At 38.4% G+C, this 12253-nt stretch overlaps 1 pseudogene; it reads right to left on the reverse strand.

Moving 5' to 3' along the window:
• Nucleotides 1-1540: 1540 nt before the first annotated feature.
• On the reverse strand, nt 1541-3966 carry LOC113017694 (lactose-binding lectin l-2-like; annotated as a pseudogene).
• Between the last annotated feature and the right edge of the window lie 8287 nt (nt 3967-12253).

Genomic DNA, 12253 nt, shown 5'->3' on the forward strand with positions numbered 1-12253 from the left:
TTCGATTGTGCTCCATTCACTGCTTCCAGGTGAGTGATAAGCTCCTCAATCTTCCTCAGCTCCTCTTCCTCTTTCAGAATAGTGGCCATGCTCTTTGGAATCCCACTTCTGACACCAATGTGGCATGCAGAGGAATCTTTACAAAGAAGCTCACAGAGAGAGATTGTTATTCAACCCCAAGCTGGTAGGGGGAGCTCTTTATTACAACACACACTGATGCTACACTATGCTTCGAGGGTCATCAACAGCATAACAGAACTCACCATGGTTGCATTCATTCTATAAAACAACACTGTAAGTGCCTTTGAGCCGCAGTACAAACACAACATTCAAGATAACAGTTAAAAGTAGTGTAACCATAAACAATAAAACAAGAACATCCAAACAGCAGTCCCAAGGCGTGATGGGAGAGAACTAGCCACTCCCCCAACACGCCACAATATGGTAATGTATTGTTAAAACTTATTTTTTTAAGGGTTATGGAATTGTTTCATGTTTTCTTTTTTAACTACAGTTTAATGAAAATAAACTCTCCTTGTCTCCATTATTATATGGTCAGATTATGCTTATGGTCTACAAAGTTTTGATTGTTCGTATCAATGTATATTTTCCAATAAGAAGAAGAAAGTGATTATTACTGTATTAATTTTTAAAGGTAATATATAGAGAGAGTTGAATAGGCAGACTTTCATTATGCTACGATACTTAAAGTTATTTACAGAAGAATTTGTGTCTCCTTAAGTAAGTACAGGGTACTTGTGCTTTATTTGCATGTCAAGTTATAAAGTGTTACCCTCTCTGTTCTCTGACTTGACAATCATCTCCCGCTTTATAAATCTGTGGAGCAAACGGAAGGGCAAGGCTGCAACCTAACCAAATATGTTTTAAATGGATAATTCAGATAATTAAGAGCAATGAGTTTTCAGTGAGTTTAATTTAGCAAAGGGCCAACGTTGTAATTTCTTTTGAGGTTGTTGTAACTAAACTCACAGTCAACTGAATTCCTGTGTGTTATGGTTATTTGCACGTCATATTCAACTCCTCCCTGAGTGGTTGGGGCGTGGGTTACAATACTTTAGTCAGACTGCAGCCTATTCTGGTGTCTACCATTGACTTTCCTTAATCTTAACCCAGACATGCTGCAGTTTGGAGGAACATCTCTGTAACCAGCAGGGTCGGTAGCCATGCCTCCACCCTGCTGGCTGTCAGAAGAACATGATTGACAGTTCTATGTCACCATGAATAAACATCTTATCCATGGAAGGCACAGCTCCTTTGGGGCATTTGGACATAAACTTTAAAAAACCCCATTTTGTATTCAATTTGCTAATGTTAGTGGTGAATAAGTCACAGACAATTTCCAATGCTAAACAGTTTTAATTAAGAATGAGATTACAGTTCACTCTACAAAGTAAAGGTCTACAGAAAGCTTTCTTTAATCGTACAGAAAATTTCAGCTCCAGTTCATTGCACATGATGCCTGATTGCTTGGCATCATAGCGATGGTGTGGAAAATACAGAGAAAGAAACAGCACTGAGAAAGAAAAACACAGATCTTTGTGCTTTTTACTGATGCATTATAGAGTTGATTCACAATTACATAATAATGTTTCCACAGATAGACGGGAGCTCAGTTTCACAGTCCATGCTCTCTAAGCATCCACTCTTTTCCTCTGCAAGAAAACCAAAATAAAACACAAAAATCACACTCAGTCAGTGCTACTCAGACTAAAAAGGTTTCCAACATGGGGTGACAATATTTAGCAAATAAGTGTAATTTTAGTTTGTTCAGTACTAACTGTGAAATTACAGTATTTGTAAATGGTAATGGTATTTACATTAAAGGGTATTTGTCAAGAAGACTGACACAAACAGTGATTAGCTGTTTTACTTCCTGATTCACAGCCATTTTATGTTACTCAATTCAGTGTTCTGTGCCTATATATAAATGTCCCTGTCTTTTAATCTGTTTCACCCACCATGTTTGTACACAATACTTACAGTTATTTTTTGTACCGCACAATTAACATCTTAGTGAGTGGACAACATTAATCCACATATTAATAACCCAGTACATAGAAGTTTTGAACATAACATGATAGCTTTGCTGTAACTTCAGAAAGACTGTAATTTTTTTATTTTATTTCTAAAATCTCAATTATTTAATGATGCATCACTGGGAACCACAAACTGTAAATATTCTAGGATAAGAAACAATGCTCAGTGCAATAATAAGAAAAGAAAAATATACTTTAATACATACTTTAAAACACTTGATAGAGTAGTAATGAGTTTGAAGTGATAATCAAAATAAATGAATCCAAATAAGATTGTTTGTTTTTTAAACACTTGACAGACTTACCAGTAAAAGTTATTTGCAAACAGTGGTGCTCATCTTCGACTGTGTCTCCATTACAAAAGTCAGCAAAATTAGACATTCCAATATAATCACTCCAGGACCAAGAAGGATTCTGTTAAAGCAAAATAAAATATTATATAAATTCATATCATAAAAAAATTCAATTGTTTCTCAAAATCTTAGACATCATGCTATTTACCCCTGGACTATTATGGCCTCCAACCCAAAAATTCTCCATGATCATGTCCAGCACGCTTCAGCTCCGCTTGAATCTCATAAGCTTGAAAGTCATCATACACAGATGCAAGCTGTCCTCCATGAGAGTGACAGTTATTCTACGATGGAGATAAACAGCATGGAGTGACCAAGAAAATGTAAGATTTATTAATAGGAAAAAAGTCATCCTTGTTACCTGAGCATCGTCCCAGGTCATGTTTTCTGGAACAAAGATGAGCACTGTTGACTGTGCATACTCCATCCATCTGGGCAAGATGGATGCCAGCCCCCAAATGAGTCATCTGCAAACAAATAACAAATAAAGAAGAAAGCATGAAACTGAGTCTGCAGTGTAGATCCTTATGTTCAAATTGAATTTTAAAGAAGGAAAAAAATAAAATAAATCCATATACTCCAATAAGTATACCCACCTTCTGTAGATGGTGGAGATGGTGGTGTTCCCCAGTTGTCTCCATCTGCATGAGTTAAAATGTTGTTTTGTTGCAATTAACTTCATGGGTAAAAACTTTCAATATTACTAGTGGATAAAAAATTATTCTCATTAAAAGACAAACTTTTAGATTCACCTGGCACAGTTGTTTCCTCTGGAAGAGCTGCAAAGACAGTTTGAACCACAGATATTTTTTTCAGTGTATCATTGCTGTGGTGTCATTGATTACCTTCTACGTTTTACAACATTAAAAATAAATACAAAATGCAGGTAAATTACAGAAGTGAAGAGATATTAGCAAAATGTAAACTAAGAATTATGTCACTTAGCATGTCTTTATGTACAGTATAATAAATGTATGATTACACAAGCTTATAATGTGTATCATATTACATTATTGTACAATATTTTTTAAAAACAAATCGTAGATAAAGAAGAACACATGAAAATGAGTCTGCTGTGTAGACTTTCTGTATGCCTGACTTTTGGAGGAGAAAAGAAGTAATGTACTCCAAGTGAAGGTTATGGCAGTATTCCCAAACAGTCTCCATCTGCATTAGTTGATGTTTTTGGTTGCAGTTAGTATTGTAGATTAATCGCTTTAATTATTTACTAGTGGATCAAAATAGAGTATATTCCCACTAAAAGACAACCTTTATATTCACCTGGCACAGTTGTTTCCTCTGGAACAGCTGCAAAGACAGTTTAAAATACATTTTATTTGACACACAAATATTGTTTGTGATTAGTAACAAAAGTGATTAAAAAGAAGTAGAAAATTTGTGATGCAAGTTACTCACAGAAGTGAAGCGATATTGGCAAAATGCAAACAAATCAAACTCAAATTGATCAGCATGTCCTTATATACAGTATAGTCATGGTATATCTATACATAGGCTTAGATATTATATGAAATTACTGTACAATGATTCTCATTCATGTTTAGACAAAGAAAAAGTTCCGATTGTTTAATTCAGTTTTGCAAAGCCTTGACACTTTTTTTTTTTTTTTACAAACATGGGTTTAAGACAAAATTTAAGATATTCCATTCTCTGGTTATGTTTTGCATGTATATTCTATATATACAGTGTGCATGTATAGATAATGTAGAAAAAGTGAGAGAGGAACTTCTGTGTTTTAAATACTCACATCGACTGTGTGTGAAAGTCATCATGACACACACATGCAGAAACACAGTCAGCATCTTCATGGTGCAGAAATTAAATCTGATGATAACATATGAAAAATATATTAGGAAATGTTACATTTGCAGTCAGCTCATAATGTACTGTACTGATATTTCATAGATACTTATTAATTATTAATTAATAATAAAATAAAGAAATCTTCTGTGAAAATACCTTTTGTTTGTCCTTCTCAGTGTCAGTTTGCCTGCGTTCAGGAACTTTATGCAGCTTCAAATCAGTATAAATGACTAATTCAAACATGATCCAAAGCTTTTATTTGCCTGACAACACCCTCATCCTTATCCAATGAATTTGTTTGTTCCAGAGACAGCTCACCTGACCTTTCTCCAGAATAAGCAAAGCAAACTTTATAACATTCATGTGTACTCAAGGCAGTGGATATATAAACAAAAGCAAATAATCATTGTCTATTGTGGATTTCTCTCTACATGTCACTTGACGTGTACAACACATTATGTTTGTGGCTAGTCCTAACAATAATAGACCACAGAGACACCACACCTGTGCCGCATCCTTTCACAAATACTTTCACATGATGAAGCTGACCCTGCTTGAGGCCAGCTGAGAACAAGCCCATGGAAGTCAATTTAAGCCGAGCATACACTGAACACTAATTCTTTATAATGGTAGAATGACAAATTGATTATTATTTATTTTCTGGAAAAATGACTATATTATATTGTAAATGTTGGAGGCTCAACCAATGAAACTGGGGCTAGACTACCCTAGTTTACACCCTGAATGGGAAGATATAGGCAAAAAAATGTATTTCCACCCTGCCATCATCACTTGTACAGTGTGAGTAAAAGAAAACATAATTAAAATATGATGTGTTAAATTTGTTAGATGAGAGGGTTCTGCTGTAGATCAGAGGAAAAGGGAAGGATGTGTGAATGTCTGTGTGTTTCAGTTTGGTTTAGCCATAGGCCTGAGTGTGTGTAATTGTGTAGAGGGAGAGGAATTTATGGACACTGGGGGTCATCCTGTCATAAAAGGAGACAGGAAGCTACAGTTGGGGGATACTTGTACCTGAATGTAATAAAGCTCATAACTGTCATTACTTAGAAGTAGGTTTGCAGGAGACTCTCCACATGCTTAAGCTGTAAAAGTAAGACAACAAGAGGCCAATGACCCAGTGGATGCAGAGTGGGGGTCTCAGTGTTTGTAATATGTTAACTCGGTTTTCTATGTTTTCTAAAGTAATTTGGTGTAGCTTGGGTGAGGGGAAATGGACTTTTATGCCCAACAGAAAGTGACATATACAAAGACACACACAGTGCTTTAACTGTTATGATGCACACACACCCACACACACACTCACTCACGTACACACACAGGTACTCACGTGCTCGCACATACATACACAAACACAGGGTTTACAACACACCATGTGGGTTTTACGATGGGGTCGCTTCTATAAAACTGGTTAAAACAGACAAAGCAGTGAAGATCTGCAGAGGGCCTTGCACATCTCCCCTTCTAGAAGATGCATGCATAACTGAAGATGAATAAAGGTTTTGTGAAATGACTACTGAGTCCGGTGTAGTGGGCGATCGTGGCTCAAGAGTTGGGAGTTCGCCTTGTAATCGGAAGGTTGCTCTTTCGAGACCCGGCTTGGACAGTCTCGGTTGTTGTGTCCTTGGGCAAGACACTTCACCCGTTGCCTACTGGTGGTGGTCAGAGGGCCCGGTGGTGCCAGTGTCCGGCAGCCTCGCCTCTGTCAGTGCACCCCAGGGTGGCTGTGGCTACAATGTAGTTTGCCATCACCAGTGTGTGAATGGGTGGATGACTGGATATGTAAAGCGCTTTGGGGTCCTTAGGGACTAGTAAAGCGCTATATAAATACAGACCATAGTCTCTGAAGGCCTGAGTACTAAAAAAGAACAGGGGTGAAACTGCTTTTCAGAACAACAGATTGGATCTTTTGATGAGCGTTTTCATGAGAGAAATATAGTTATAGTATTTACTGTAATTCACCATGCTTTCAAAGCCACTGTTACAGATACAGACTTGTGCTACTAACGCCCATTAAAAGAAAACAAACAAAAAACAACATGCATGAATCTGAATCAGGATGTTGCTTTAGAGAAGGACTAGTGAGCAACACCCTTAATAAATAAATATAGTTCCAGTTAAATTCAAGAATGATCTAAAGCCTGCAGTCTTTTGCATTTTGTGGTCTTTTTTGTTTGTTTGTTTGTTTTTTAAAGCACTCTATCATAATTTACACTATGAAATTAGCATGGGAGAAATATAGTTACTATATTTACTGTTGTATGAGGATGTTTTTAAAGCCCTGCTCCCAGCTAAAGACTCACTCTCTCTTCCATAACCACTCTGGTTGGCACCATCAGTCATGCATTAAACTAAATCACCTCACCTTATCTTTCCTGCTTGGCTTCTATGTCCTTGTCTAGTGTGGTCTAATGTTGACCCTCAGAGAGTCTTGTTCTCTAAAACCTAAAGAGTAATGGGTTTGATCAACTGGTCCCTCAATGCAATTGACACCCTTTTCTCAACGAGAAGCCAGGGTGCAGGAGAGCCCGATAGTCCTGGAGGGATGTTTCCTGCTGGATACATGATGGATGGGTGGGAGCAGTGGCATGTTGTCTGCCTTGTACGACTGTTGCTTGAGGACATAAAAGATTTATACCTATTTGGAACCATGATTGCTTATTGAAGATTGAAGAAAGCGGTTACAGCTGTTCAAAACCCCACAAAGCTAGCTGCTCGAAGTGATGGGACAGGCTGGGAGTACCCACAGCATGCTGCTGTCCACACCGGAAAACCCATACCCTACCCTGTTGCTTGTGATGATTTTTCATGGTGTTACTAGGAACTCAGTCTGAGAAGAGTTCTCTTTTTCTCTCCTCCATTCTCCTGTTTTGTTGTAGATTTCATTTTTTTCTCTTGACGCTACCTGTTCTGAACTGTCTGCCTAATGTGATGTTTGCATATTGTACGTATGGTTGGAAGTGTTCCAATATCGCTGCAGGCAACTGCCAGTGACAAGTAAATGGCTTCATCATCAATTAGGATGTTGTTTTAGAAAGTGCTTAGTGAACACCCTGAAATACCAATTGAATTAAAAAATCTTCCAAACACATTTTTATCCTGTCTCTCTTATCACCACCTCGTGGGTACAGATCGTCACCCTCCCTGAGTCTCTTCTGTTGGAAGTTTCTGTCTTCTGCAAAGACCTTTTTTCCTTTCCACTGTCACAAAGTGCTGCTTAAAGAATGGGATACACCAAAACTCAGAAATCGCTTGAATTCAATGCTAAAACACTTAGTGATGCAGAGGATGAGGAAAACAAATGAACAAAAACTGTTAACTTGGGGGCAAAAAGTATGCTTTCCATTAATTTCCCCTTACATTACATCACTTTACAGAATGTTGCACATTTCACATAATAGCATATTTTTAGCCACTGTTTTTGGTGACTGGTTTGCTCTTACATTGGACTGCAGCATCTGACAAAGTGGATCATGTAATGTTACTCTGTTGCTTGGAGCATCAAGCACATAGGAGTGGTGCAGATCCTATTTGGTGAATGGAGCTTTCTGTGTTAGTCTTGGTGACTTTGATTCCTCCCGCACTCCCTTTTTCTGCAGGGTCCCATATGGCCTAGTTTTAGACTCCCTTTTCTAAAACTGAGCCATATGGTATTTCATTCACTGTTATGCAGATGATAACCAGATTTTTCTCTCTTTTCTCTCTCTCGCATATTCTGCCAGACTGATGCTCAAGTGTGTGTGAAGATATAAAGGCCCAGAGGCTCTCAACTTTTTAAATTATAATACAAAGAAGACAAAAGTGATGATGTTTGTCAATTCCACTTAGACCCCCTTTGTATATTTGTGTTGCTTGGCTCAGTGCATAAAGCCAACTATCACAAACCTCAGGATTAAAGTGGATGCTGAACTCAAATTTGACAGTCAAATCAAAACAGTGGTAAAACTGACCATTTTCCAGTTTAGGCAGCTCGCCAAAATAAAGCCAATACCTTCTGGGCAGCACTTTGAGGCAGTTATCTTTGCTACCACTCGATTTCTGTAATGTACATTATATGGAGATTAGTGATTCCTATATCACTCATCTACAGTTGGTACAAATTGCTGCCAAACACCTCTTAACTGGCAAATGTAAATATGAGCATGTTTCTTTCATTTTAGCCTTGCTCAACATACTGCCAAAAATCTTAATTTCTTCTTAATTTAAACATTTTTTTTCAAATACCTTAATTGTCTTGCCCCACACTACCTCGCTAAACTGCTACAGCCTTATATACCCTTCTGTTCCCTCCATTCAAGCATAAAACAGGAAAACCATTGTTGTGTCTACACATAACAGACAACTTAGCAAAGAACCTATTTTAATTTGACTCTTCAAAATCAATCTATCTATCTATCTATCTATCTATCTATCTATCTGAAAAAATAAATAAATACATGTGTGACAGACCCAACCCATTTTACATTCAAGTTTTCCACATACACCTGTACAGATTTTAAGCAGTGGAGGAGACTTCACACTTTCGGTAATAAACACTCACCCTCAGCTTAAGTAAGAGCCATCTTTGCAATAAGAAGCACATAAATGCTTCACATTGAAAGTTAACGTGTCTTTCCTGCCACAACAATCAGTTTTCTCCCCCTATATAAACTCCTTGATGCAAATGACGGAGTGTGTGGTGTGCTAACCTAGTAAAATGAGAAGTGTACTTCAAAAGTACAGGTTTGGTGTTTGATGTTGTTCACAAAGAGGTAGATGTCAGCACACTATTATCATTGGTTTGGGTACATAATTTCTAAGTTCATAAGTTATTTTGGTCTAACTTGTGCAAACACAATAAAATCCCTGAGTGGATGATTGCTTAAAAAGATGCATTGCATTTCAGTGTTTGTGAATGAATGAATGACACTTTCAGTGTGATACCACCTTGACTATGTACTTCATAGCATCTTTAAATAACTAAAAACATGGTTCATATGTAGAATAGAATAGAATAGAATTCAACTTTATTGTCATTGCGCATGCACAGGTACAGGGCAACGAAATGCAGTTTGCATCCATCCAGAAGTGCTTTAGTGATATAGATATATTACAATATATATTAGCAATAGTATAGATATGTAAGTATATTACAGAAATGGCTCTATTATGGTATGTTATAATGTACACGGTATGAAGTATGTTGTGAATATTCTATAACTATAAGTATGTACAGGCTGTAGTGAGTACAAGCTATGTACAGGCTATGAACAGGATATAAATATGAAATAAATAACTTTACAGAAATTTGAGATATACAGCTATACAGAAATGGGAACTATGCAAGTTGTAAACAGTTGTAGGGTTAAAAATTATCGTATGTACAGAATGATTATTTACACAGAGCTATACAGTAGTGCAGTTAAGATAAGTGAGGGTGTAGATAGTTTCTACAGAGGCTATATAAAGTGCTAGTGGTTGTGAGTGGTGGTTCAGTCCATGTTATTATTGTGTGTTTGAGGGTACAGTTGTCCATTGTGGGTGTGTGTATGTTCATATGTAGACATATGGAGTCATTTTGAAATTAATTTCATAGAAAATAAGAGTTTGTGAACCATGTAGAGCAACTCTCAGTGGGAAAAAACACGAAAAACTTTTACACTTTTTATTTTAGTCTAATGAAACAACTTTAGATTTAGTCTGCTATAATTAATTAAAACTAGACTAAAATAATTTAGATATTTGAATTATGACTAAAACTAATTCAAAATTTGATTTCAAAATTAAGACTGGAAATAACCAAAGAACCAGCTCCTGTCTGAAAGGGGAGTATACCAGGACTTGAAGACCAGGCTGACCAACCTGAGCAATAGTGATGTGTCGGTCGCGAACGAAATGGCTCTTAGAGCCGGATCTTTGACGTGAACGACGCGAGCTGGCTCCAGAAGTTAAGACACACTGGCCACAGGAGGAGATGCCATTAATATCACACCACAAAAAGTTGTCATAATGCATGGAGGTCTCCAATCAAAGTCAGTACCCTGAGGCTCTATGAGGAACTGAAAGAGGGAGGATGAGGATTAGTAAGTGTCACGATCCAGGATGAAACACAGAAATTCTGAAAATAAATCAAGAAGACATGATGGTGAATGGGAAGAAGAACTGTCATGGACGACCAAGCACCTGCATGTGATCTACAATGGACAGATAGAGCGAATGGTTAACATCATGAAATCCTACCAGTGGCTTCAAAAAGACAGCCTAGTCCCGATGGGAGATACAACCAAATGTATCTGAGAACAACAGGGCTAAGGTGCTGTGGGACTTCCACTTTAAGATAAGTCAAGCAGCTATTGCCTAACCAACCAGACACAGTTGTGGCTGACAAAAAGCAGAAGACCACAGTTGTGATACAGTGGGGCAAAAAAGTATTTAGTCAGCCACCGATTGTGCAAGTTCCCCCACTTAAAATGATGACAGAGGTCAGTAATTTGCACCAGAGGTACACTTCAACTGTGAGAGACAGAATGTGAAAAAAAAAATCCATGAATTCACATGGTAGGATTTGTAAAGAATTTATACGTAAATCAGGGTGGAAAATAAGTATTTGGTCACCTCAAACAAGGAAAATCTCTGGCTCTCACAGACCTGTAACGTCTTCTGTAAGAAGCTTTTCTGTCCCCCACTCGTTACCTGTATGAATGGCACCTGTTTGAACTCATCATCTGTATAAAAGACACCTGTCCACAGCCTCAAACAGTCAGACTCCAAACTCCGCCATGGCCAAGACCAAAGAGCTTTCGAAGGACACCAGGAAAAGTATTGTAGACCTGCACCAGACTGGGAAGAGTGAATCTACAATAGGCAAGCAGCTTGGTGTGAAAAAATCAACTGTGGGAGCAATCATCAGAAAATGGAAGACATACAAGACCACTGATAATCTCCCTCGATCTGGGGCTCCACGCAAGATCTCATCCCGTGGGGTCAAAATGATCATGAGAACGGTGAGCAAAGATCCCAGAACCACACGGGGGGACCTGGTGAATGACCTGCAGAGAGCTGGGACCAAAGTAACAAAGGTCACCATCAGTAACACACTACAACGGCAGGGAATCAAATCCCGCAGTGCCAGACGTGTTCCGCTGCTGAAGCCAGTGCATGTCCAGGCCCGTCTGAAGTTTGCCAGAGAGCACATGGATGATACAGCAGAGGATTGGGAGAATGTCATGTGGTCAGATGAAACCAAAGTAGAACTTTTTGGTATAAACTCAACTCGTCGTGTTTGGAGGAAGAAGAATACTGAGTTGCATCCCAAGAACACCATACCTACTGTGAAGCATGGGGGTGGAAACATCATGCTATGGGGCTGTTTTTCTGCCAAGGGGACAGGACGACTGATCCGTGTTAAGGACAGAATGAATGGGGCCATGTATCGTGAGATTTTGAGCCAAAACCTCCTTCCATCAGTGAGAACTTTGAAGATGAAACGAGGCTGGGTCTTCCAACATGACAATGATCCAAAACACACCGCCCGGGCAACAAAGGAGTGGCTCCGTAAGAAGCATTTGAAAGTCCTGGAGTGGCCTAGCCAGTCTCCAGACCTCAACCCCATAGAAAATCTGTGGCGGGAGTTGAAAGTCTGTGTTGCTCGGCGACAGCCCCAAAACATCACTGCTCTCGAGAAGATCTGCATGGAGGAATGGGCCAAAATACCAGCTACTGAGTGTGCAAACCTGGTAAAGACCTATAGTAAACGTTTGACCTCTGTTATTGCCAACAAAGGTTATGTTACAAAGTATTGAGTTGTATTTTTGTTATTGACCAAATACTTATTTTCCACCCTGATTTACGAATAAATTCTTTACAAATCCTACCATGTGAATTCATGGATTTTTTTTTTTTTTTCACATTCTGTCTCTCACAGTTGAAGTGTACCTCTGGTGCAAATTACTGACCTCTGTCATCATTTTAAGTGGGGGAACTTGCACAATCGGTGGCTGACTAAATACTTTTTTGCCCCACTGT

This window comes from Astatotilapia calliptera, unplaced genomic scaffold (assembly GCF_900246225.1).
Source record: "Astatotilapia calliptera unplaced genomic scaffold, fAstCal1.2 U_scaffold_185, whole genome shotgun sequence".
In the NCBI taxonomy this organism is placed as follows: domain Eukaryota; kingdom Metazoa; phylum Chordata; class Actinopteri; order Cichliformes; family Cichlidae; genus Astatotilapia; species Astatotilapia calliptera.